Source organism: Epinephelus lanceolatus, chromosome 20 (assembly GCF_041903045.1).
Source record: "Epinephelus lanceolatus isolate andai-2023 chromosome 20, ASM4190304v1, whole genome shotgun sequence".
Taxonomy (NCBI): domain Eukaryota; kingdom Metazoa; phylum Chordata; class Actinopteri; order Perciformes; family Serranidae; genus Epinephelus; species Epinephelus lanceolatus.
The window spans coordinates 33493703-33517327 of NC_135753.1; the positions used below are offsets into that span (position 1 = coordinate 33493703).

Consider the following 23625-nt stretch of genomic DNA (forward strand, 5'->3'; position numbering starts at 1 on the left):
TCTGTCAATCAACATGAAGGTTCCATGGTGTAATGGTTAGCACTCTGGACTCTGAATCCAGTAATCCGAGTTCAAGTCTCGGTGGAACCTGCTTTATAACCACAGTATGGGGCTAAAGGATGAGTCCCTCCACCATCCCAATCTCGGCTTGGAATTGCACTCCGGATAGCCAGGGCTTCTTCCTTGGAAACGTTGCATGTTACGTGACACTGCAACAGGGCACCTACTGACACATTTCAGGTGCAACTTAGAAGAGTATCACAAAGTCATGCTTTGATAATGGTTGTAATCCTTACAATATTTTCATTTCATTTAAAATATTGCCTCAATAAAATGCCGACTTTGCAGTCAGTTGCTTTTGGCGCAGCGATGGGAAGTCAGTTTAAAAGCATATCTGTGGTTGTCGTGGCCGAGTGGTTAAGGCGATGGACTAGAAATCCATTGGGGTTTCCCCGCGCAGGTTCGAATCCTGCCGACAACGAGAGGCACCACTTTGCAGCAGTAGGCGCCCACCAATGAGGCATTTGCAGACTACTGCACCCACAGGTGTGTCTGGGAAATGTATCAGTGTCAAAGCAAACCAAGTGATGCTTTAATGATAACTGTTGAGTTAGTGGGCGCTCCCTCTTGTGTGTTGCCCCTTGATCGATACCTTCCAATCCTTATGTGCTCTATTCAGTCTCAATGCTCAGATAAATTGCTGAATTTGCAGTAAAATGCCTTTCGCCCAGCGATGGTGGTATAGTGGTAAGCATAGCTGCCTTCCAAGCAGTTGACCCGGGTTCGATTCCCGGCCATCGCAGTCCTTTTCTGCCAGTGTACTGTTGCCTGCTTTTGTTGACAGAAAGTCAGCACAAAGCCAGCAAATGTTCCACTTCTCCGCAGTGATTGGTGGTATAGTGCTGCAAGAAATTCACCCAGCTTTGCTGTCATTCCATGGCAGTCTCATTTTAACCTCTGGCTCTCAAAGCCAATAAAATAACCAAAACAACAAACCAATAACAACCACCAATGTGCTCAGCCAGTCACCCATATATTAGTCTGTTAGTCGGAGATAAGAGATTTCAAAGCAGCTGCCACAGTTTGATGTCTGTCCATCGCAGTTGCATTTTACAAGTTTCAAAGCCCTTTACTAGGGTTACATCAGTATCTTGATCAGATTGCTTCTTCCATTCAGGCATCGTCAAAGAAAATCAATTGAGTACAGTGCTCGCTGGGGATGTAGCTCAGTGGTAGAGCGCATGCTTTGCATGTATGAGGCCCCGGGTTCAATCCCCGGCATCTCCAACAGGTATTATGGTGACGGAATAAGGATGAATCTGTTGGCTCATGAACTCCCAAAAAACAACACGGAATCACAGCCACCCTCAAATGGGAGGTATTGAGTATCACACAGGTAAGTAACACGCACTGTGGAAGATGTGTGCAACCCTGACCAGCAGTCTTGGGATCCCTCCTCAGACAACTTTACGCCCATTCACACCTGGACCCATCTAACCCTAATGACGCACAACATGGCCGGGTGGGTCAACGACTCTCAGGTGACCTTAACGACTCTGAAAGTCAGAGCCTCACATGTCACCTCAACGACTCTGTAAGGGTTTCACACCCAGAACTCAAGAAACCTCTTGGATTAAGGGTTCACACCCAGAATTGAAGAAACCTCTTGGATGAGATGCCAAATGTCTGCAAGAAACTCAAGCAAGTCCACTTGCCTACGATAAAGCACTTAAGATAACCATGACCTGGATGACTGACAATCTTCACCTACATGTAAACTGCAACTTTACTGGTTGGCCAAGGCATACATCTGCAGGGCCATAACTCTAGTTTTTTGAGATGAATCAAATGAAGAATATTGCTATTCATATGCCGGCTTTTTTTTTTTTAATAGAAAGATTAAAGGTACGTGATGTCAGGATGGCCGAGCGGTCTAAGGCGCTGCGTTCAGGTCACAGTCTCCCCTGGAGGCGTGGGTTCGAATCCCACTTCTGACAGCTGGAGCTTTTTCACTGGAGGCAGTGCTTGTAACCTGATAGCGGGGAAGTAAAGTGAGCACTAATGTCACTCATATGACCAACTCCAGTCTTCTTACTACTTGCACTGCACAAGCATTTCACAGCTTCTACACTCTGTTTGGGATACCTTCTTTGTTGTTTATTTGTGAATGATGACCACATGCATGCTGATATCATGCCAGAAACGCTCTGTCAATCAACATGAAGGTTCCATGGTGTAATGGTTAGCACTCTGGACTCTGAATCCAGTAATCCGAGTTCAAGTCTCGGTGGAACCTGCTTTATAACCACAGTATGGGGCTAAAGGATGAGTCCCTCCACCATCCCAATCTCGGCTTGGAATTGCACTCCGGATAGCCAGGGCTTCTTCCTTGGAAACGTTGCATGTTACGTGACACTGCAACAGGGCACCTACTGACACATTTCAGGTGCAACTTAGAAGAGTATCACAAAGTCATGCTTTGATAATGGTTGTAATCCTTACAATATTTTCATTTCATTTAAAATATTGCCTCAATAAAATGCCGACTTTGCAGTCAGTTGCTTTTGGCGCAGCGATGGGAAGTCAGTTTAAAAGCATATCTGTGGTTGTCGTGGCCGAGTGGTTAAGGCGATGGACTAGAAATCCATTGGGGTTTCCCCGCGCAGGTTCGAATCCTGCCGACAACGAGAGGCACCACTTTGCAGCAGTAGGCGCCCACCAATGAGGCATTTGCAGACTACTGCACCCACAGGTGTGTCTGGGAAATGTATCAGTGTCAAAGCAAACCAAGTGATGCTTTAATGATAACTGTTGAGTTAGTGGGCGCTCCCTCTTGTGTGTTGCCCCTTGATCGATACCTTCCAATCCTTATGTGCTCTATTCAGTCTCAATGCTCAGATAAATTGCTGAATTTGCAGTAAAATGCCTTTCGCCCAGCGATGGTGGTATAGTGGTAAGCATAGCTGCCTTCCAAGCAGTTGACCCGGGTTCGATTCCCGGCCATCGCAGTCCTTTTCTGCCAGTGTACTGTTGCCTGCTTTTGTTGACAGAAAGTCAGCACAAAGCCAGCAAATGTTTCACTTCTCCGCAGTGATTGGTGGTATAGTGCTGCAAGAAATTCACCCAGCTTTGCTGTCATTCCATGGCAGTCTCATTTTAACCTCTGGCTCTCAAAGCCAATAAAATAACCAAAACAACAAACCAATAACAACCACCAATGTGCTCAGCCAGTCACCCATATATTAGTCTGTTAGTCGGAGATAAGAGATTTCAAAGCAGCTGCCACAGTTTGATGTCTGTCCATCGCAGTTGCATTTTACAAGTTTCAAAGCCCTTTACTAGGGTTACATCAGTATCTTGATCAGATTGCTTCTTCCATTCAGGCATCGTCAAAGAAAATCAATTGAGTACAGTGCTCGCTGGGGATGTAGCTCAGTGGTAGAGCGCATGCTTTGCATGTATGAGGCCCCGGGTTCAATCCCCGGCATCTCCAACAGGTATTATGGTGACGGAATAAGGATGAATCTGTTGGCTCATGAACTCCCAAAAAACAACACGGAATCACAGCCACCCTCAAATGGGAGGTATTGAGTATCACACAGGTAAGTAACACGCACTGTGGAAGATTAACTTAACTTGTGTGCAACCCTGACCAGCAGTCTTGGGATCCCTCCTCAGACAACTTTACGCCCATTCACACCTGGACCCATCTAACCCTAATGACGCACAACATGGCCGGGTGGGTCAACGACTCTCAGGTGACCTTAACGACTCTGAAAGTCAGAGCCTCACATGTCACCTCAACGACTCTGTAAGGGTTTCACACCCAGAACTCAAGAAACCTCTTGGATTAAGGGTTCACACCCAGAATTGAAGAAACCTCTTGGATGAGATGCCAAATGTCTGCAAGAAACTCAAGCAAGTCCACTTGCCTACGATAAAGCACTTAAGATAACCATGACCTGGATGACTGACAATCTTCACCTACATGTAAACTGCAACTTTACTGGTTGGCCAAGGCATACATCTGCAGGGCCATAACTCTAGTTTTTTGAGATGAATCAAATGAAGAATATTGCTATTCATATGCCGGCTTTTTTTTTTTTAATAGAAAGATTAAAGGTACGTGATGTCAGGATGGCCGAGCGGTCTAAGGCGCTGCGTTCAGGTCACAGTCTCCCCTGGAGGCGTGGGTTCGAATCCCACTTCTGACAGCTGGAGCTTTTTCACTGGAGGCAGTGCTTGTAACCTGATAGCGGGGAAGTAAAGTGAGCACTAATGTCACTCATATGACCAACTCCAGTCTTCTTACTACTTGCACTGCACAAGCATTTCACAGCTTCTACACTCTGTTTGGGATACCTTCTTTGTTGTTTATTTGTGAATGATGACCACATGCATGCTGATATCATGCCAGAAACGCTCTGTCAATCAACATGAAGGTTCCATGGTGTAATGGTTAGCACTCTGGACTCTGAATCCAGTAATCCGAGTTCAAGTCTCGGTGGAACCTGCTTTATAACCACAGTATGGGGCTAAAGGATGAGTCCCTCCACCATCCCAATCTCGGCTTGGAATTGCACTCCGGATAGCCAGGGCTTCTTCCTTGGAAACGTTGCATGTTACGTGACACTGCAACAGGGCACCTACTGACACATTTCAGGTGCAACTTAGAAGAGTATCACAAAGTCATGCTTTGATAATGGTTGTAATCCTTACAATATTTTCATTTCATTTAAAATATTGCCTCAATAAAATGCCGACTTTGCAGTCAGTTGCTTTTGGCGCAGCGATGGGAAGTCAGTTTAAAAGCATATCTGTGGTTGTCGTGGCCGAGTGGTTAAGGCGATGGACTAGAAATCCATTGGGGTTTCCCCGCGCAGGTTCGAATCCTGCCGACAACGAGAGGCACCACTTTGCAGCAGTAGGCGCCCACCAATGAGGCATTTGCAGACTACTGCACCCACAGGTGTGTCTGGGAAATGTATCAGTGTCAAAGCAAACCAAGTGATGCTTTAATGATAACTGTTGAGTTAGTGGGCGCTCCCTCTTGTGTGTTGCCCCTTGATCGATACCTTCCAATCCTTATGTGCTCTATTCAGTCTCAATGCTCAGATAAATTGCTGAATTTGCAGTAAAATGCCTTTCGCCCAGCGATGGTGGTATAGTGGTAAGCATAGCTGCCTTCCAAGCAGTTGACCCGGGTTCGATTCCCGGCCATCGCAGTCCTTTTCTGCCAGTGTACTGTTGCCTGCTTTTGTTGACAGAAAGTCAGCACAAAGCCAGCAAATGTTCCACTTCTCCGCAGTGATTGGTGGTATAGTGCTGCAAGAAATTCACCCAGCTTTGCTGTCATTCCATGGCAGTCTCATTTTAACCTCTGGCTCTCAAAGCCAATAAAATAACCAAAACAACAAACCAATAACAACCACCAATGTGCTCAGCCAGTCACCCATATATTAGTCTGTTAGTCGGAGATAAGAGATTTCAAAGCAGCTGCCACAGTTTGATGTCTGTCCATCGCAGTTGCATTTTACAAGTTTCAAAGCCCTTTACTAGGGTTACATCAGTATCTTGATCAGATTGCTTCTTCCATTCAGGCATCGTCAAAGAAAATCAATTGAGTACAGTGCTCGCTGGGGATGTAGCTCAGTGGTAGAGCGCATGCTTTGCATGTATGAGGCCCCGGGTTCAATCCCCGGCATCTCCAACAGGTATTATGGTGACGGAATAAGGATGAATCTGTTGGCTCATGAACTCCCAAAAAACAACACGGAATCACAGCCACCCTCAAATGGGAGGTATTGAGTATCACACAGGTAAGTAACACGCACTGTGGAAGATTAACTTAACTTGTGTGCAACCCTGACCAGCAGTCTTGGGATCCCTCCTCAGACAACTTTACGCCCATTCACACCTGGACCCATCTAACCCTAATGACGCACAACATGGCCGGGTGGGTCAACGACTCTCAGGTGACCTTAACGACTCTGAAAGTCAGAGCCTCACATGTCACCTCAACGACTCTGTAAGGGTTTCACACCCAGAACTCAAGAAACCTCTTGGATTAAGGGTTCACACCCAGAATTGAAGAAACCTCTTGGATGAGATGCCAAATGTCTGCAAGAAACTCAAGCAAGTCCAGTTGCCTACGATAAAGCACTTAAGATAACCATGACCTGGATGACTGACAATCTTCACCTACATGTAAACTGCAACTTTACTGGTTGGCCAAGGCATACATCTGCAGGGCCATAACTCTAGTTTTTTGAGATGAATCAAATGAAGAATATTGCTATTCATATGCCGGCTTTTTTTTTTTTAATAGAAAGATTAAAGGTACGTGATGTCAGGATGGCCGAGCGGTCTAAGGCGCTGCGTTCAGGTCGCAGTCTCCCCTGGAGGCGTGGGTTGGAATCCCACTTCTGACAGCTGGAGTTTTTCACTGGAGGCAGTGCTTGTAACCTGATAGCGGGGAAGTAAAGTGAGCACTAATGTCACTCATATGACCAACTCCAGTCTTCTTACTACTTGCACTGCACAAGCATTTCACAGCTTCTACACTCTGTTTGGGATACCTTCTTTGTTGTTTATTTGTGAATGATGACCACATGCATGCTGATATCATGCCAGAAACGCTCTCTCAATCAACATGAAGGTTCCATGGTGTAATGGTTAGCACTCTGGACTCTGAATCCAGTAATCCGAGTTCAAGTCTCGGTGGAACCTGCTTTATAACCACAGTATGGGGCTAAAGGATGAGTCCCTCCACCATCCCAATCTCGGCTTGGAATTGCACTCCGGATAGCCAGGGCTTCTTCCTTGGAAACGTTGCATGTTACGTGACACTGCAACAGGGCACCTACTGACACATTTCAGGTGCAACTTAGAAGAGTATCACAAAGTCATGCTTTGATAATAGTTGTAATCCTTACAATATTTTCATTTCATTTAAAATATTGCCTCAATAAAGTGCCAACTTTGCAGTCAATTGCTTTTGGCGCAGCGATGGGAAGTCAGTTTAAAAGCATATCTGTGGTTGTCGTGGCCGAGTGGTTAAGGCGATGGACTAGAAATCCATTGGGGTTTCCCCGCGCAGGTTCGAATCCTGCCGACAACGTGAGGCACCACTTTTCAGCAGTAGGCGCCCACCAATGAGGCATTTGCAGACTACTGCACCCACAGGTGTGTCTGGGAAATGTATCAGTGTCAAAGCAAACCAAGTGATGCTTTAATGATAACTGTTGAGTTAGTGGGCGCTCCCTCTTGTGTGTTGCTCCTTTATCGATACCTTCCAATCCTTATGTGCTCTATTCAGTCTCAATGCTCAGATAAATTGCTGAATTTGCAGTAAAATGCCTTTTGCCCAGCGATGGTGGTATAGTGGTAAGCATAGCTGCCTTCCAAGCAGTTGACCCGGGTTTGATTCCCGGCCATCGCAGTCCTTTTCTGCCAGTGTACTGTTGCCTGCTTTTGTTGACAGAAAGTCAGCACAAAGCCAGCAAATGTTCCACTTCTCCGCAGTGATTGGTGGTATAGTGCTGCAAGAAATTCACCCAGCTTTGCTGTCATTCCATGGCAGTCTCATTTTAACCTCTGGCTCTCAAAGCCAATAAAATAACCAAAACAACAAACCAATAACAACCACCAATGTGCTCAGCCAATCACCAATATATTAGTCTGTTAGTCGGAGATAAGAGATTTCAAAGCAGCCCCCAGCGGTGAAACTTGTAAAATGCAACTGTGATGGACATATTCATTGTTTGACACAACTGCAAGAGACAGCTTCAAGAGAACCCAGAGGCAGACCACACTGATACAAGGAACATCCTTTCATCAGAGAAAAACTGCAACTAAAAAAAACATATTAATTTGAACTCATTTTAGTGACCAAACAAAATGCAGCAACCACAGGAATTCAGAGGAATTAGGAGGCCCTACAGACAGCAGAGCAGAGGTCAACCTCAGCAGAACCTCTTAATGGAACGCGATGCACTTTTTCAACAGGTTACAGAACTTGATAACCTGTTGCAAAGAGAGTGGGCCGGCCATGTCCGTGAGAGGAAACAACTTAGCCACAAAACAGCAGTTGGCCAAACAGAAGTCCCTGAAGGAAATGTACATCAACAGGGAAAAAGACACAAGAAGAGAGCTGGAGAGGGTTCAAAAATACGCTGACCCAGAAACTCTCAGCACACACAAGATGGCTGTTCAGATGAGGGACACCATGAAAGAGAAGAAGAAGAAGGTCCTTCAGAAGGAGGAGCTGAATGAGGAGCTGAAAGGAGCTGACTCTCTTCAGCCTGAGTTACACAATGAAATCAAGGCTCACACAGACAGGGTGTCAGCAGACCAGCAGCTGATGCAAAGTTTGAGGGCTGAGCAGGCTGCCATCTGTAACAAAATGGCGGAAGAGATTAAAATCCTTCAGGAAAATGCCATTGTAAATGAAACAGCTTTTCACAGAGAGCAGGAGGAGCTAAAATCTCAGCTCAACGTTCAGCGTGATCTTAACATTGAACTCGAAGCTCACGCAGACAAAGTGTCAGCAGACCTGTAGCTGATGCAGAATTTAAAGGCTGTGCAGGACACCCTCCGTGACAGAATGGCGGAGGAGATTAAAGTCCTTCAGGAAAGCGCCACGGCAAATGAAGTCTCAGAGCAGAGGCCTTCAGAAACAACAAAGATGCCTTCCATCTGGAGAAGGGTCCGCCACTTTCTGGGGTTGAGAAAACCTCAGAGGTGGAAGAAAAACACGACCCAAAACTAATCCCACCCCAATAAGTAGACCCTTTCCCAGCAGACATTTTCACTTGTGAGAAGTCATCATGTGTGCAGGGAAAAAAGTCTACTAATGAAAGGAGGGACATGGTGGTGCAGTGGTGAGCACTGTTACCTCAGGAGGAACCCGCTGACCGGCTGGTGCCTTTCTGTGTGGACTATGTTCTCCCTGTGCCCCTTCCGATTTACTCTGGGTGATCCAGTTTCAGATTAGACATGCAGATTAGGTTAATTGGCTACTTTAATTTGGCTATAATTGGTCATTTAGATAATTGATAATTTGAGGAAACATTGCAAAAAATAAAAATGTTAAAAATAAAATTCCTGCATATTAAGTTGTATTTTTCAGTAGTTCATGGTTAAACAGTCAAATTTTTTAAATACTGTGACAAATGTAGGACCATGTCTCTCTTATGGCTGGGACACACATTACTTCAACACTGAATATGATTTGGTGATTCACTTCAGCATTCATCATGAAAGATGTCATGTGTAAAATTTGCTGGTTTATGCTAATAGTACTGTGAATAACTTTGGATTTTGGACCAATAGCGATACATATATATATAGAGAGAGAAAGAGAGAGAGAGAGCACTGCTTCTACATATAAAAATAGAAAGAATGAACATAAAACAGAACTGATTCATAAAATCGTAAAATTGTAAAACTATAAAATTAAGTGAGTTGCAGCAGTGTGAAGTGTAAAAAGAAAGAGTTTCAGACCTGTATCAGGAGCGTCAGAGCTAGTTAAAGACTAAAGACAACTGATACGTTTTTTGTTTTCTCTTAAAAAAATATGTAGCGAGCTAGCTTCCCTGATATCTATAGGTGGTGTGTTTCACAGCTTTGGGGAGCAATTCACAAAGGCTGCATCCCTGATCTTCTTCTGGCTGTTGCTGGGAACCTCCAATAAACCAGCAGCAAATGATCGCAGTGATTTATGTGCACTTTTGTGTCTTCTATATTTATATTGCATGTGTGTTCTGAAGTGTTAGTTAACATTTGTTGCTGCAAGCTGCAAACATTTTTTTTTTTATCAAATTATGCTTTGAAAAAAAATATGGAAATGTTTTAACCACTGCTTTGTAACTTTGTTTTGAAAAGTCCTGAATTGTTTTATTATAATTACAACTAGTAGTACTACTGGTGTTAAGATAAATCAATCATGTAGATAATTTCACAGTTACACACTCACTGACCAATTTATTAGGTACACCTTTCTAGTAGCAAGTTGGACCCCCTGTTAGCTTCAAAACTGCCTTAATTCTTGGTGTCATAGAGCTGGAAACATTCATCAGAGATCTGGTCCATATTGACATGATGACATCACACAGTTGCTGCAGATTTGTTGGCTGCACATCCATGATGAGAATCTCAGATAGATAGATAAATAGATAGATAGATAGATAGATAGATAAATAGATAGATAGTGAAGAGCTGCATTTTGCTTTGGTATCAGAGATTAGGATGCATTTATATTTTAAAACAATATTCACGTCAGTCTTCGTGTTTAAATAATCATATCTGAAAGTAATAAATATCGTGGATGCAGTTTTAAAATTGAATTAAATGAAACGTTATGGGTTTCATATAGTGCAATAAAATGTGCATGGGTTTGAGGAATAGAGAAGGTGGCTGCCATGACTGCAAACTGAACACGACTTCAGACTAGACGCAGAGCCAGCACGTTTATGGAAAACAGTATTTTGAAACCAGTGTATCTTTGGCTTCAGCGTGCTGCAGGAGTCAAAGGTAGATGTGGCTGGATTATAAACTTCCTCCGCTGTCTAATGTTCACAGATACTGAAAAAGATGTAGCGAAGAGAGCAGACGGAGACACACAGACACCCGGTGAGTTTCATTTCCACGTCCAGCACAAACGCTGAATGCTACCAGCGGACAGCAGGAGAAGGAAACGATGTTTCCACGCAGCGACAAATAAGTTACAGAGGTTGAAAAGATGTATTATGGCCAAAGCTCCATTCTAAAATGTTCATATGAGTGTAGCCTGTCGTTCAGTCAGTCTCGGTGTAGTCACGGAGTGTACAGCGGTCGCCACGTAAACATCTCTCTTCCCTGCTGGTGTACCTCCCCATCTTCTCCACTCCTCCTCTTTTCCTTTCCTCCTGAACCGATGATTCTGCTGTTAAAAACATTTTTGCTGTGCGATGGTGGTATAGTGGTAAGCATAGCTGCCTTCCAAGCAGTTGACCCGGGTTCGATTCCCGGCCATCGCAATGCTTTTTCTTGTGCTACGATAGAATACAGACGAGTTTAACACGGAAGTCGCAGCTTGATTGGCGTCTGAGTGACACAGCTGTAAACTCTGAGGTGTGAGGAAATAAATCTGTCCTTTAACCAGTCGCGTTCACAGCTACATTCACATATCATACTGTGCAAGTCGGGTGAGTCTGCGTGTTATATCTGAACAGCAGCAGAGCGGACAGGTGAGCCACGGAGTGATGATGACACAACCTGTGACCTGCTGCTCTTTTATTTAAGTTCAGTGTAGAGCGTTCAGTGTGGTGTAGTAAATGTTTATTCCGTGCGTAACGACGCGCGTCATGGAGGGTTTTGCGCTTTTACGCATCACTCATTAACCCCGCAGTGATGTGTTTTAGGTTTTAAAACAACGCCTAGAAGGTTAAATGGTCTTGTTAGCCAGTGATAATATTTTACCACAGAGACGGAGGAGCAATTAGGAGCACTTGATGTAGTGATTATTACGCGATGTCAGTAACAGCAGGTGTTTTTACACAGGGCTATATGCTCCTCAACTTGTTGTATGCATTTAACCACCCTACCAGCACCGCTGCTGTGCAGGCACTGCTTAGAGATTCAGTTTCAGTTTAGAAACAGTGCAAATTAATAAATACACATGGTATTAAAATGCCAGAATTAGCCAAAAGGCTATTTTTCATCTGTGGAATTATTTGAACATGTATTTTTAGTTACAAGAATGTAATGATCATCACATGTGTGATTCAGGGCTAAAACTTAGGGAAAAGTTGATGCAACATAAAGGGACATACCATTTTTTAAAGCACTAGAGGCAGAGGTGACAAATTCGCATAGAACAATACTGCAGGGCTAACAGGACATATCATTTGCAGCAGCAGAAAATAGTTTAGCGCTTGCATGTGCATGTACTAACCATCCATTGTTTTAATTGATAACTGAAAGATCTATACATTTTTGTGAAGTGTGTGAATTGAACCTCTCTCTTGAACCTCTGACAGACCAGACTGACTGGCTAAAAGCACTTTTCCATAGTGGATTAAATAAAAAGTCATAGTATAATATGTCGTCAAAAACCATGATGAAAATGTCATAGTATAAGAAGGTGCTGTTAAATAAAATGCATTATTATTATTATTATTATTATTACTTTTTTTCATGGTTTTGGACAACATACTATACTATGACTTTTTTCATGATTCTGGACGACATACTATACTATGACTTTTGTTCATGGTTTTGGACGACATACTATACTATGACTTTTTTTCATGGTTTTGGACGACATACTATACCATGACTTTTTTTCATGGTTTTGGACGACATACTATACTATGACTTTTTTTCATGATTTTGGATGATATGCTATATACTATGACCTTTTTTTCAGGATTTTGGACGACATATTATACTATGACTTTTTTCATGATTTTTGACGACATACTATACTATGACCTTTTTTCATGATTTTGGACGACATACTATACTATGACTTTTTTTCATGGTTTTGGATGACATGCTGTTCTATGACTTTTTTCATGATTTTTGACGACATACTATACTATGACTTTTTTCATGATTCTGGACGACATACTATACTATGACTTTTTTCATGATTTTTGACGACATACTATACCATGACTTTTTTTCATGGTTTTGGACGACGCACTATGCTATGACTTTTTTTTTTCATGATTTTGGACGACATACTATACTATGACTTTTTTTCATGATTTTGGATGATATGCTATATACTATGACCTTTTTCTTCAGGATTTTGGACGACATATTATACTATGACTTTTTTCATGATTTTGGACGACATACTATACTATGACTTTTTTTCATGATTTTGGACGACATACTATACTATGACTTTTTTTCATGATTCTGGAGAACATACTATAATATGACGTTTTTTCATGATTCAGGACGACACACTATGCTATGACTTTTTTTGATGGTTTTGGATGACATACCATACTATGACTTTTTTTCATGATTTTTGAACGACATACTATACTATGACTTTTTTTCATGATTTTGGACGACATACTATACTATGACTTTTTTTCCTGATTTTGGACAACATACTATACTCTGATTTTTTTTCATGATTTTGGATGATATGCTATATACTATGACTTTTTTTTCATGGTTTTGGACGACATGCTATACTATGACTTTTTTCATGGTTTTGGACGACATACTATACTATGACTTATTTTCATGATTTTGGATCATATGCTATATACTCTGACTTTTTTTCATGGTTTTGGTTGATATACTATACTATGACTTTTTTTCATGATTTTGGATCATATGCTATATACTCTGACTTTTTTTCATGATTTTGGATGATATGCTATATACTATGACTTTTTTTTCAGGATTTTGGACAACATACTATACTATGACTTTTTTTTCATGTTTTTGGACGACATATGACATACGACTATGATGTTTTTTCATGATTCTGGATGACATACTATGCTATGAATTTTTTTCATGATTTTGGACGACATGCTATACTATGACTTTTGTTCATGATTTTGGACGACATACTATACTATGACTTTTATTCATGATTCTGGACGACATACTATACTATGACTTTTGTTCATGATTTTGGACGACATACTATACTATGACTTTTTTCCTGATTTTTGACGACATATTATACTATGACTTTTTTCATGATTCTGGACGACATACTACACTATGACTTTTTTCGTGATTCTGGAGAACTTACTATACTATGACTTTTTTTCATAGTTTTGGACGACATACTATACTATGACTTTTTTTCATGATTCTGGACGACATACTATACTATGACTTTTTTTCCATGGTTTTGGACGACATACTATACTATGACTTTTTTTCATGATTTTGGACAACATACTATACTATGATTTTTTTTCATAATTCTGGACGACATACTATACTATGACTTTTTTCATAATTCTGGACGACGTACCATACTATGACCTTTTTTCATAATTTTGAACGACATACTATACTATGACTTTTTTTTCATGGTTTTGGATGATATACTATTCTATGACTTTTTTCATGATTTTTGACGACATACTATACTATGACTTTTTTCATGATTCTGGAGAACTTACTATACTATGACTTTTTTTCATGGTTTTGGACGACATACTATACTATGACTTTTTTCATGATTCTGGAGAACTTACTATACTATGACTTTTTTTCATGATTTTGGATGATATGCTATATACTATGACTTTTTTTCATGATTTTCGATGATATGCTTTATACTATGACTTTTTTTCAGGATTTTGGACGACATACTATATTATGACTTTTGTTCATGGTTTTGGACGACATACTATACTATGACTTTTTTTCATGATTCTGGACAACATACTATACTATGACTTTTTATTCATGATTCTGGACGACATACTATACTATGACTTTTTATTCATGGTTTTGGACAACATACTATACTATGACTTTTTTTAATGGTTTTGGATGACATACTATACTATGACTTTTTTTCATGGTTGTGGAGGACATACTATACTACTGATTTAGTATAATAGTATAGTATGTCGTCCAAAATCATGAACAAAAGTCATAGTATAGCATGTCGTCCAAAATCATGAAAAAAAGTCATAGTATAGTATGTTGTTCAGAATCATGAAAAAACATCATAGTCATATGTCGTATGTCGTCCAAAAACATGGAAAAAAAGTCATAGTATAGTATGTCGTCCAAAACCATGAAAAAAAAGTCACAGTATAGTATGTCGTCCAAAATCATGAAAAAAGGTCATTGTATAGTATGTTGTCCAAAATCATGAAAAAAGTCATAGTATAGTATGTCATCCAAAATCATGAAAAAAAGTCATAGTATAGCATGTCATCCTGAATCATGAAAAAAAGTCATAGTATAGTATGTCGTCCAAAATCATGAAAAAAGTTATAGTATAGTATGTCGTCCAAAATCATGAAAGAAAGTCATAGTATAGCATGTCGTTCAGAATCATGAACAAAAGTCAGAGTATAGCATGTCGTCCAAAACCATGAAAAAAGTCATAGTATACCATGTCGTCCGAAATCATGAAAAAAAGTCATAGTATAGCATGTCGTCCGAAATCATGAAAAAAAGTCATAGTATAGTATGTCGTCCAAAATCATGAAAGAAAGTCATAGTATAGTATGTCGTCCAAAATCATGAAAAAAAGTCATAGTATACCATGTCGTCCGAAATCATGAAAAAAGTCATAGTATACCAAGTCGTCCGAAATCATGAAAAAAAGTCATAGTATAGTATGTCGTCCAAAATCATGAAAGAAAGTCATAGTATAGTATGTCGTTCAGAATCATGAAAGAAAGTCATAGTATAGTATGTCGTCCAAAATCATGAAAAAAAGTCATAGTATAGTATGTCGTTCAAAACCATGAACAAAAGTCAGAGTATAGTATGTCGTCCAAAATCATGAAAGAAAGTCATAGTATAGTATGTCGTCCAAAATCATGAACAAAAGTCATCATATAGTATGTCGTCCAAAATCGTGAAAAAAAAGTCATCGTATAGTATGTCGTCCAAAATCATGAAAAAAAGTCATAGTATAGTATGTCGTTCAAAATCATGAACAAAAGTCAGAGTATAGTATGTCGTCCAAAATCATGAAAGAAAGTCATAGTATAGTATGTTGTCCAAAATCATGAAAGAAAGTCATAGTATAGCATGTCGTTCAGAATCATGAACAAAAGTCAGAGTATAGCATGTCGTCCAAAATCATGAAAAAAGTCATAGTATACCATGTCGTCCGAAATCATGAAAAAAAGTCATAGTATAGTATGTCGTCCAAAATCATGAAAAAAGTTATAGTATAGTATGTCGTCCAAAATCATGAAAGAAAGTCATAGTATAGCATGTCGTTCAGAATCATGAACAAAAGTCAGAGTATAGCATGTCGTCCAAAACCATGAAAAAAGTCATAGTATACCATGTCGTCCGAAATCATGAAAAAAAGTCATAGTATAACATGTCGTCCGAAATCATGAAAAAAAGTCATAGTATAACATGTCGTCCGAAATCATGAAAAAAAGTCATAGTATAGTATGTCGTCCAAAATCATGAAAGAAAGTCATAGTATAGTATGTCGTCCAAAATCATGAAAAAAAGTCATAGTATACCATGTCGTCCGAAATCATGAAAAAAAGTCATAGTATACCATGTCGTCCGAAATCATGAAAAAAAGTCATAGTATAGTATGTCGTCCAAAATCATGAAAGAAAGTCATAGTATAGTATGTCGTTCAGAATCATGAAAGAAAGTCATAGTATAGTATGTCGTCCAAAATCATGAAAAAAAGTCATAGTATAGTATGTCGTTCAAAACCATGAACAAAAGTCAGAGTATAGTATGTCGTCCAAAATCATGAAAGAAAGTCATAGTATAGTATGTCGTCCAAAATCATGAAAAAAAGTCATCGTATAGTATGTCGTCCAAAATCGTGAAAAAAAAGTCATCGTATAGTATGTCGTCCAAAATCATGAAAAAAAGTCATAGTATAGTATGTCGTTCAAAATCATGAACAAAAGTCAGAGTATAGTATGTCGTCCAAAATCATGAAAGAAAGTCATAGTATAGTATGTTGTCCAAAATCATGAAAGAAAGTCATAGTATAGCATGTCGTTCAGAATCATGAACAAAAGTCAGAGTATAGCATGTCGTCCAAAATCATGAAAAAAGTCATAGTATACCATGTCGTCCGAAATCATGAAAAAAAGTCATAGTATAGCATGTCGTCCAAAATCATGAAAGAAAGTCATAGTATAGTATGTCGTCCAAAATCATGAAAAAAAGTCATAGTATACCATGTCGTCCGAAATCATGAAAAAAAGTCATAGTATACCATGTCGTCCGAAATCATGAAAAAAAGTCATAGTATAGTATGTTGTCCAAAATCATGAAAGAAAGTCATAGTATAGCATGTCGTTCAGAATCATGAACAAAAGTCAGAGTATAGCATGTCGTCCAAAATCATGAAAAAAGTCATAGTATACCATGTCGTCCGAAATCATGAAAAAAAGTCATAGTATAGCATGTCGTCCAAAATCATGAAAGAAAGTCATAGTATAGTATGTCGTCCAAAATCATGAAAAAAAGTCATAGTATACCATGTCGTCCGAAATCATGAAAAAAAGTCATAGTATACCATGTCGTCCGAAATCATGAAAAAAGTCATAGTATAGTATGTCGTTCAGAATCATGAAAGAAAGTCATAGTATAGTATGTCGTTCAGAATCATGAAAGAAAGTCATAGTATAGTATATCGTCCAAAATCATGAAAGAAAGTCATAGTATAGTATGTCGTCCAAAATCATGAAAAAAAGTCATAGTATAGTATGTCATCCAAAATCATGAAAAAAGTCATAGTATAGTATGTCATCCAAAATCATGAAAAAAGGTCACAGTATAGTATGTTGTCCAAAATCATGAAAAAAGTCATAGTATAGTATGTCATCCAAAATCATGAAAAAAGGTCACAGTATAGTATGTTGTCCAAAATCATGAAAAAAGTCATAGTATAGTATGTCATCCAAAATCATGAAAAAAAGTCATAGTATAGTATGTCGTCCAAAATCGTGAAAAAAAAGTCATACTATAGTATGTCGTCCAAAATCGTGAAAAAAGTCATCGTATAGTATGTCGTCCAAAATCATGAAAAAAAGTCATAGTATAGTATGTCGTTCAAAATCATGAAAAAAAGTCATTGTATAGTATGTCGTCCAAAATCATGAAAGAAAGTCATAGTATAGCATGTCGTTCAGAATCATGAACAAAAGTCAGAGTATAGTATGTCGTTCAAAATCATAAAAAAAGGTCATAGTATAGTATGTCATCCAAAATCATGAAAAAAAGTCATAGTATACCATGTCGTCCGAAATCATGAAAAAAAGTCATCGTATAACATGTCGTCCAAAATCATGAAAGAAAGTCATAGTATAGTATGTCGTTCAGAATCATGAAAGAAAGTCATAGTATAGTATGTCGTCCAAAATCATGAAAAAAGTCATCGTATAGTATGTCGTCCAAAATCATGAAAGAAAGTCATAGTATAGCATGTCGTTCAGAATCATGAAAGAAAGTCATAGTATAGTATGTCGTCCAAAATCATGAAAAAAAGTCATAGTATAGTATGTTGTTCAAAATCATGAACAAAAGTCAGAGTATAGTATGTCGTCCAAAATCATGAAAGAAAGTCATAGTATAGTATGTCGTCCAAAATCATGAAAAAAAGTCATCGTATAGTATGTCATCCAAAATCGTGAAAAAAAAGTCATCGTATAGTATGTCGTCCAAAATCATGAAAAAAAGTCATAGTATAGTATGTCGTTCAAAATCATGAACAAAAGTCAGAGTATAGTATGTCGTCCAAAATCATGAAAGAAAGTCATAGTATAGTATGTTGTCCAAAATCATGAAAGAAAGTCATAGTATAGCATGTCGTTCAGAATCATGAACAAAAGTCAGAGTATAGCATGTCGTCCAAAATCATGAAAAAAGTCATAGTATACCATGTCGTCCGAAATCATGAAAAAAAGTCATAGTATAGCATGTCGTCCGAAATCATGAAAAAAAGTCATAGTATAGTATGTCGTCCAAAATCATGAAAGAAAGTCATAGTATAGTATGTCGTCCGAAATCATGAAAAAAAGTCATTGTATACCATGTCGTCCGAAATCATGAAAAAAAGTCATAGTATACCATGTCGTCCGAAATCATGAAAAAAAGTCATAGTATAGTATGTCGTCCAAAATCATGAAAGAAAGTCATAGTATAGTATGTCGTTCAGAATCATGAAAGAAAGTCATAGTATAGTATGTCGTCCAAAATCATGAAAGAAAGTCATAGTATAGCATGTCGTTCAGAATCATGAAAAAAAGTCATAGTATAGTATATCGTCCAAAATCATGAAAGAAAGTCATAGTATAGTATGTCATCCAAAATCATGAAAAAAAGTCATAGTATACCATGTCGTCCGAAATCATGAAAAAAGTCATAGTATACCATGTCGTCCGAAATCATGAAAAAAGTCATAGTATAGTATGTCGTCCAAAATCATGAAAGAAAGTCATAGTATAGTATGTCGTTCAGAATCATGAAAGAAAGTCATAGTATACCATGTCGTCCGAAATCATGAAAAAAGTCATAGTATACCATGTCGTCCGAAATCATGAAAAAAGTCATAGTATACCATGTCGTCCGAAATCATGAAAAAAAGTCATAGTATAGTATGTCGTCCAAAATCATGAAAGAAAGTCATAGTATAGCATGTCGTTCAGAATCATGAAAATAAGTCATAGTATAGTATATCGTCCAAAATCATGAAAGAAAGTCATAGTATAGTATGTCGTCCAAAATCATGAAAGAAAGTCATAGTATAGCATGTCGTTCAGAATCATGAAAAAAAGTCATAGTATAGTATATCGTCCAAAATCATGAAAAAAAGTCAGAGTATATAGCATATGATCCAAAATCATGAAAAAAGTCATAGTATAGTATGTCATCCAAAATCATGAAAAAAGGTCACAGTATAGTATGTTGTCCAAAATCATGAAAAAAGTCATAGTATAGTATGTCATCCAAAATCATGAAAAAAGGTCACAGTATAGTATGTTGTCCAAAATCATGAAAAAAGTCATAGTATAGTATGTCATCCAAAATCATGAAAAAAAGTCATAGTATAGTATGTCGTCCAAAATCGTGAAAAAAAAGTCATACTATAGTATGTCGTCCAAAATCGTGAAAAAAGTCATAGTATAGTATGTCGTCCAAAATCATGAAAAAAAGTCATCGTATAGTATGTCGTCCAAAATCATGAAAGAAAGTCATAGTATAGCATGTCGTTCAGAATCATGAACAAAAGTCAGAGTATAGTATGTTGTTCAAAATCATAAAAAAAGGTCATAGTATAGTATGTCATCCAAAATCATGAAAAAAAGTCATAGTATACCATGTCGTCCGAAATCATGAAAAAAAGTCATAGTATAGCATGTCGTCCGAAATCATGAAAAAAAGTCATAGTATAACATGTCGTTCAGAATCATGAAAGAAAGTCATAGTATAGTATGTCGTCCAAAATCATGAAAAAAGTCATAGTATAGTATGTCGTCCAAAATCATGAAAGAAAGTCATAGTATAGCATGTCGTTCAGAATCATGAAAGAAAGTCATAGTATAGTATGTCGTCCAAAATCATGAAAGAAAGTCATAGTATAGCATGTCGTTCAGAATCATGAAAAAAAGTCATAGTATACCATGTCGTCCGAAATCATGAAAAAAGTCATAGTATACCATGTCGTCCGAAATCATGAAAAAAAGTCATAGTATAGTATGTCGTCCAAAATCATGAAAGAAAGTCATAGTATAGCATGTCGTTCAGAATCATGAAAATAAGTCATAGTATAGTATATCGTCCAAAATCATGAAAGAAAGTCATAGTATAGTATGTCGTCCAAAATCATGAAAGAAAGTCATAGTATAGCATGTCGTTCAGAATCATGAAAAAAAGTCATAGTATAGTATATCGTCCAAAATCATGAAAAAAAGTCAGAGTATATAGCATATGATCCAAAATCATGAAAAAAGTCATAGTATAGTATGTCATCCAAAATCATGAAAAAAGATCACAGTATAGTATGTTGTCCAAAATCATGAAAAAAGTCATAGTATAGTATGTCATCCAAAATCATGAAAAAAGGTCACAGTATAGTATGTTGTCCAAAATCATGAAAAAAGTCATAGTATAGTATGTCATCCAAAATCATGAAAAAAAGTCATAGTATAGTATGTCGTCCAAAATCGTGAAAAAAAAGTCATACTATAGTATGTCGTCCAAAATCGTGAAAAAAGTCATAGTATAGTATGTCGTCCAAAATCATGAAAAAAAGTCATAGTATAGTATGTCGTTCAAAATCATGAAAAAAAGTCATCGTATAGTATGTCGTCCAAAATCATGAAAGAAAGTCATAGTATAGCATGTCGTTCAGAATCATGAACAAAAGTCAGAGTATAGTATGTTGTTCAAAATCATAAAAAAAGGTCATAGTATAGTATGTCATCCAAAATCATGAAAAAAAGTCATAGTATACCATGTCGTCCGAAATCATGAAAAAAAGTCATAGTATAGCATGTCGTCCGAAATCATGAAAAAAAGTCATAGTATAACATGTCGTTCAGAATCATGAAAGAAAGTCATAGTATAGTATGTCGTCCAAAATCATGAAAAAAGTCATAGTATAGTATGTCGTCCAAAATCATGAAAGAAAGTCATAGTATAGCATGTCGTTCAGAATCATGAAAGAAAGTCATAGTATAGTATGTCGTTCAAAATCATGAAAAAAAGTCATAGTATAGTATGTCGTCCAAAATCATGAAAAAAGTCATAGTATAGTATGTCGTCCAAAATCATGAAAAAAAGTCATAGTATAGTATGTCGTCCAAAATCATGAAAGAAAGTCATAGTATAGTATGTTGTTCAGAATCATGAAAGAACGTCATAGTATAGTATGTCGTCCAAAATCATGAAAGAAAGTCATAGTATAGTATGTCGTCCAGAATTATGAAAAAAAGTCATCGTATAGTGTGTCGTCCAAAACCATGAAAAAAGTCATAGTACAGTATGTCATCATGTTACTTAATGTGTTTGTTTGTTTTACGTGTTCTTTACCGTTTTCCCTGTCAGAGTCCAATATACAAGGTGCTTATTTCTATGTCCAATTCATTGAATTACATTTAAATAGTAGACGTGAATTATTCACTCTTTCCAGCAGATGGCCCTGTTACTCTGTCATATTTCCTGGATAAAGGAACTGGAAGGCTGCCTGCACTGCATAAAGATTCAAAACCATAGTCTTCACAGCTCAACACCCACTCACATGTGTTTCTGTTATAAAGACAGAGAGTGGGCGTGAGCAGAGATACACTTCACACATTTCAGACACTTTGGTTTCACTGATGAATAATCAGACGATCTCGGCCTGGGCTCTGGAAACTGTCGGCATCCTTTAATGTGCCTCAGAGCAGACTTATGATTACATGTCAAGATTTAAGATTGATGGATTGATTCTGCAAAGGTCCAACGTAGATTTGAGGCCACAAAAGTTTCATAGTAATTAATGTGTTGCTGCTCAAAACTTTTGATGATTAATTTCTAATCAGGGAATACAAAGAGCATTTTCACATTACATGAAACACAGTAGCTGCTTTATTTTTACACTTACAAGTTGTTTTTAAATAAAACTGGAGTATCAGCCACCATGGTTTTCCACATATTCTTTTGTAAATTGTAGAAGATATACTGTATTAATCCCCGGAGAGAAAGTCATTTTTCACTCTGTCATATACACACAGGCCCAAAATACATACACTTGTGCAAACAGGACCTATACATGCATTAAATGGAGAGATGTCAGAACGGACGACCTTCTGGACTCCATGTGGACTGAGCTACTGCTGCCCCCAGTTGTATTGTATGACCTTGTATAGATCTATTTAAAAATCATGATTACTACACAGAGGATCTCACATAATTTTAAATAAAAGACTAAAACTCAGTGTGCTGCGTCAAACATAATGTGCTCTGAGTTTTACTTACTGTACGGGAATGTATAGTTTGTCCACAAAGCCACATTTATCTCAAGCCCCTGAAAAGAAATCACTGATTTTACCAGTATTCTTCTGCAACTGTGAATAGTAAACTGACATAGTGACAATACATCAGTTGGTCAAAAGAGGGCAGCCCTCATGTAGATTATCATAATCATTATTTAAAGTTATATGTATGGAGGTGAGAGGGAGTTTTTTACTCCACTTGGTGGGGGTGGTGTGTGTCCTCCTCAAGCTCAGGTCTTCTACCAAAGGCATGGGAGTCTGAGGGTTCTGTGTCAAATCTTAGCTGTTCCTAGGATTGCACTCTTCTGGACAGAGTCTTCAGTTGTTGTTCCTGGAATTTGCTGGAGCCACTCTCCCAGTCCTCCCAGTTTGGGGGTCACAGCCCCTAATGCGCCTGTTACCACTGGGTCCGCTTTGGACCTCACCTTCCACATCTGTTCCAGTTGTTCCTTCAGCCCCTAGTACTTCTCACTCTTTTCGTGCTCCTTCTTCCTGATGTTACTGCTGCTCATTAGACTGGAACTTGAATATATATGTGTGTGTAGATAGATAGATAGATAGATAGATATAGATAGACTAAGCTGTAAGAATAGAAACGTAAGAATAAAAACACAGAGCAGTGAAACGATGGTCTTCTCCCAGGACTGCTATAGAGAGCTGTTACTACAAAAGACGTGTATGGAAAATGTAAAATGCACAGAAGGTTAAATACAGTATACTAGCAGAGGGTGAATATCTAAATAAAAACAAATGGGGTGTAAATATCTAAAGAAAATGTAAATGCAAATTGTGCAAGGCCTTTAAATGCCCTAAAAGGATCATTAAATTGCATTGTCCCCCTCTGTTCAGCCCATGGTGCTGTGTAAGAACACTTCATATTATTTTGATGCACTCAGTGTTGGAATGCAGCCAGGAGCCACAGTCATCTGTCTTTTGAAGG

The 23625-nt window shown here is 38.4% G+C and overlaps 19 non-coding genes across 19 annotated transcripts; all 19 read left to right on the top strand.

Moving 5' to 3' along the window:
• Positions 1 to 18: 18 nt before the first annotated feature.
• trnaq-cug (transfer RNA glutamine (anticodon CUG)) lies at positions 19 to 90 on the top strand. Its single transcript has one exon. It is a non-coding gene; the product is annotated as a tRNA-Gln (tRNA).
• A 309-nt stretch (positions 91 to 399) lies between these two features.
• On the top strand, positions 400 to 481 carry trnas-aga (transfer RNA serine (anticodon AGA)). The gene has a single exon. It is a non-coding gene; the product is annotated as a tRNA-Ser (tRNA).
• A 249-nt stretch (positions 482 to 730) lies between these two features.
• Positions 731 to 802, top strand: trnag-ucc (transfer RNA glycine (anticodon UCC)). The gene has a single exon. It is a non-coding gene; the product is annotated as a tRNA-Gly (tRNA).
• A 413-nt stretch (positions 803 to 1215) lies between these two features.
• On the top strand, positions 1216 to 1287 carry trnaa-ugc (transfer RNA alanine (anticodon UGC)). Its single transcript has one exon. It is a non-coding gene; the product is annotated as a tRNA-Ala (tRNA).
• Positions 1288 to 1914: 627 nt separating this feature from the next.
• trnal-cag (transfer RNA leucine (anticodon CAG)) lies at positions 1915 to 1997 on the top strand. The gene has a single exon. It is a non-coding gene; the product is annotated as a tRNA-Leu (tRNA).
• A 227-nt stretch (positions 1998 to 2224) lies between these two features.
• Positions 2225 to 2296, top strand: trnaq-cug (transfer RNA glutamine (anticodon CUG)). The gene has a single exon. It is a non-coding gene; the product is annotated as a tRNA-Gln (tRNA).
• A 309-nt stretch (positions 2297 to 2605) lies between these two features.
• On the top strand, positions 2606 to 2687 carry trnas-aga (transfer RNA serine (anticodon AGA)). Its single transcript has one exon. It is a non-coding gene; the product is annotated as a tRNA-Ser (tRNA).
• A 249-nt stretch (positions 2688 to 2936) lies between these two features.
• On the top strand, positions 2937 to 3008 carry trnag-ucc (transfer RNA glycine (anticodon UCC)). Its single transcript has one exon. It is a non-coding gene; the product is annotated as a tRNA-Gly (tRNA).
• A 413-nt stretch (positions 3009 to 3421) lies between these two features.
• Positions 3422 to 3493, top strand: trnaa-ugc (transfer RNA alanine (anticodon UGC)). The gene has a single exon. It is a non-coding gene; the product is annotated as a tRNA-Ala (tRNA).
• A 638-nt stretch (positions 3494 to 4131) lies between these two features.
• On the top strand, positions 4132 to 4214 carry trnal-cag (transfer RNA leucine (anticodon CAG)). The gene has a single exon. It is a non-coding gene; the product is annotated as a tRNA-Leu (tRNA).
• A 227-nt stretch (positions 4215 to 4441) lies between these two features.
• trnaq-cug (transfer RNA glutamine (anticodon CUG)) lies at positions 4442 to 4513 on the top strand. Its single transcript has one exon. It is a non-coding gene; the product is annotated as a tRNA-Gln (tRNA).
• A 309-nt stretch (positions 4514 to 4822) lies between these two features.
• trnas-aga (transfer RNA serine (anticodon AGA)) lies at positions 4823 to 4904 on the top strand. Its single transcript has one exon. It is a non-coding gene; the product is annotated as a tRNA-Ser (tRNA).
• A 249-nt stretch (positions 4905 to 5153) lies between these two features.
• Positions 5154 to 5225, top strand: trnag-ucc (transfer RNA glycine (anticodon UCC)). Its single transcript has one exon. It is a non-coding gene; the product is annotated as a tRNA-Gly (tRNA).
• Positions 5226 to 5638: 413 nt separating this feature from the next.
• On the top strand, positions 5639 to 5710 carry trnaa-ugc (transfer RNA alanine (anticodon UGC)). The gene has a single exon. It is a non-coding gene; the product is annotated as a tRNA-Ala (tRNA).
• Positions 5711 to 6348: 638 nt separating this feature from the next.
• On the top strand, positions 6349 to 6431 carry trnal-cag (transfer RNA leucine (anticodon CAG)). Its single transcript has one exon. It is a non-coding gene; the product is annotated as a tRNA-Leu (tRNA).
• Positions 6432 to 6657: 226 nt separating this feature from the next.
• Positions 6658 to 6729, top strand: trnaq-cug (transfer RNA glutamine (anticodon CUG)). Its single transcript has one exon. It is a non-coding gene; the product is annotated as a tRNA-Gln (tRNA).
• A 309-nt stretch (positions 6730 to 7038) lies between these two features.
• On the top strand, positions 7039 to 7120 carry trnas-aga (transfer RNA serine (anticodon AGA)). The gene has a single exon. It is a non-coding gene; the product is annotated as a tRNA-Ser (tRNA).
• Positions 7121 to 7369: 249 nt separating this feature from the next.
• On the top strand, positions 7370 to 7441 carry trnag-ucc (transfer RNA glycine (anticodon UCC)). The gene has a single exon. It is a non-coding gene; the product is annotated as a tRNA-Gly (tRNA).
• Positions 7442 to 10946: 3505 nt separating this feature from the next.
• On the top strand, positions 10947 to 11018 carry trnag-ucc (transfer RNA glycine (anticodon UCC)). The gene has a single exon. It is a non-coding gene; the product is annotated as a tRNA-Gly (tRNA).
• Positions 11019 to 23625: the final 12607 nt, after the last annotated feature.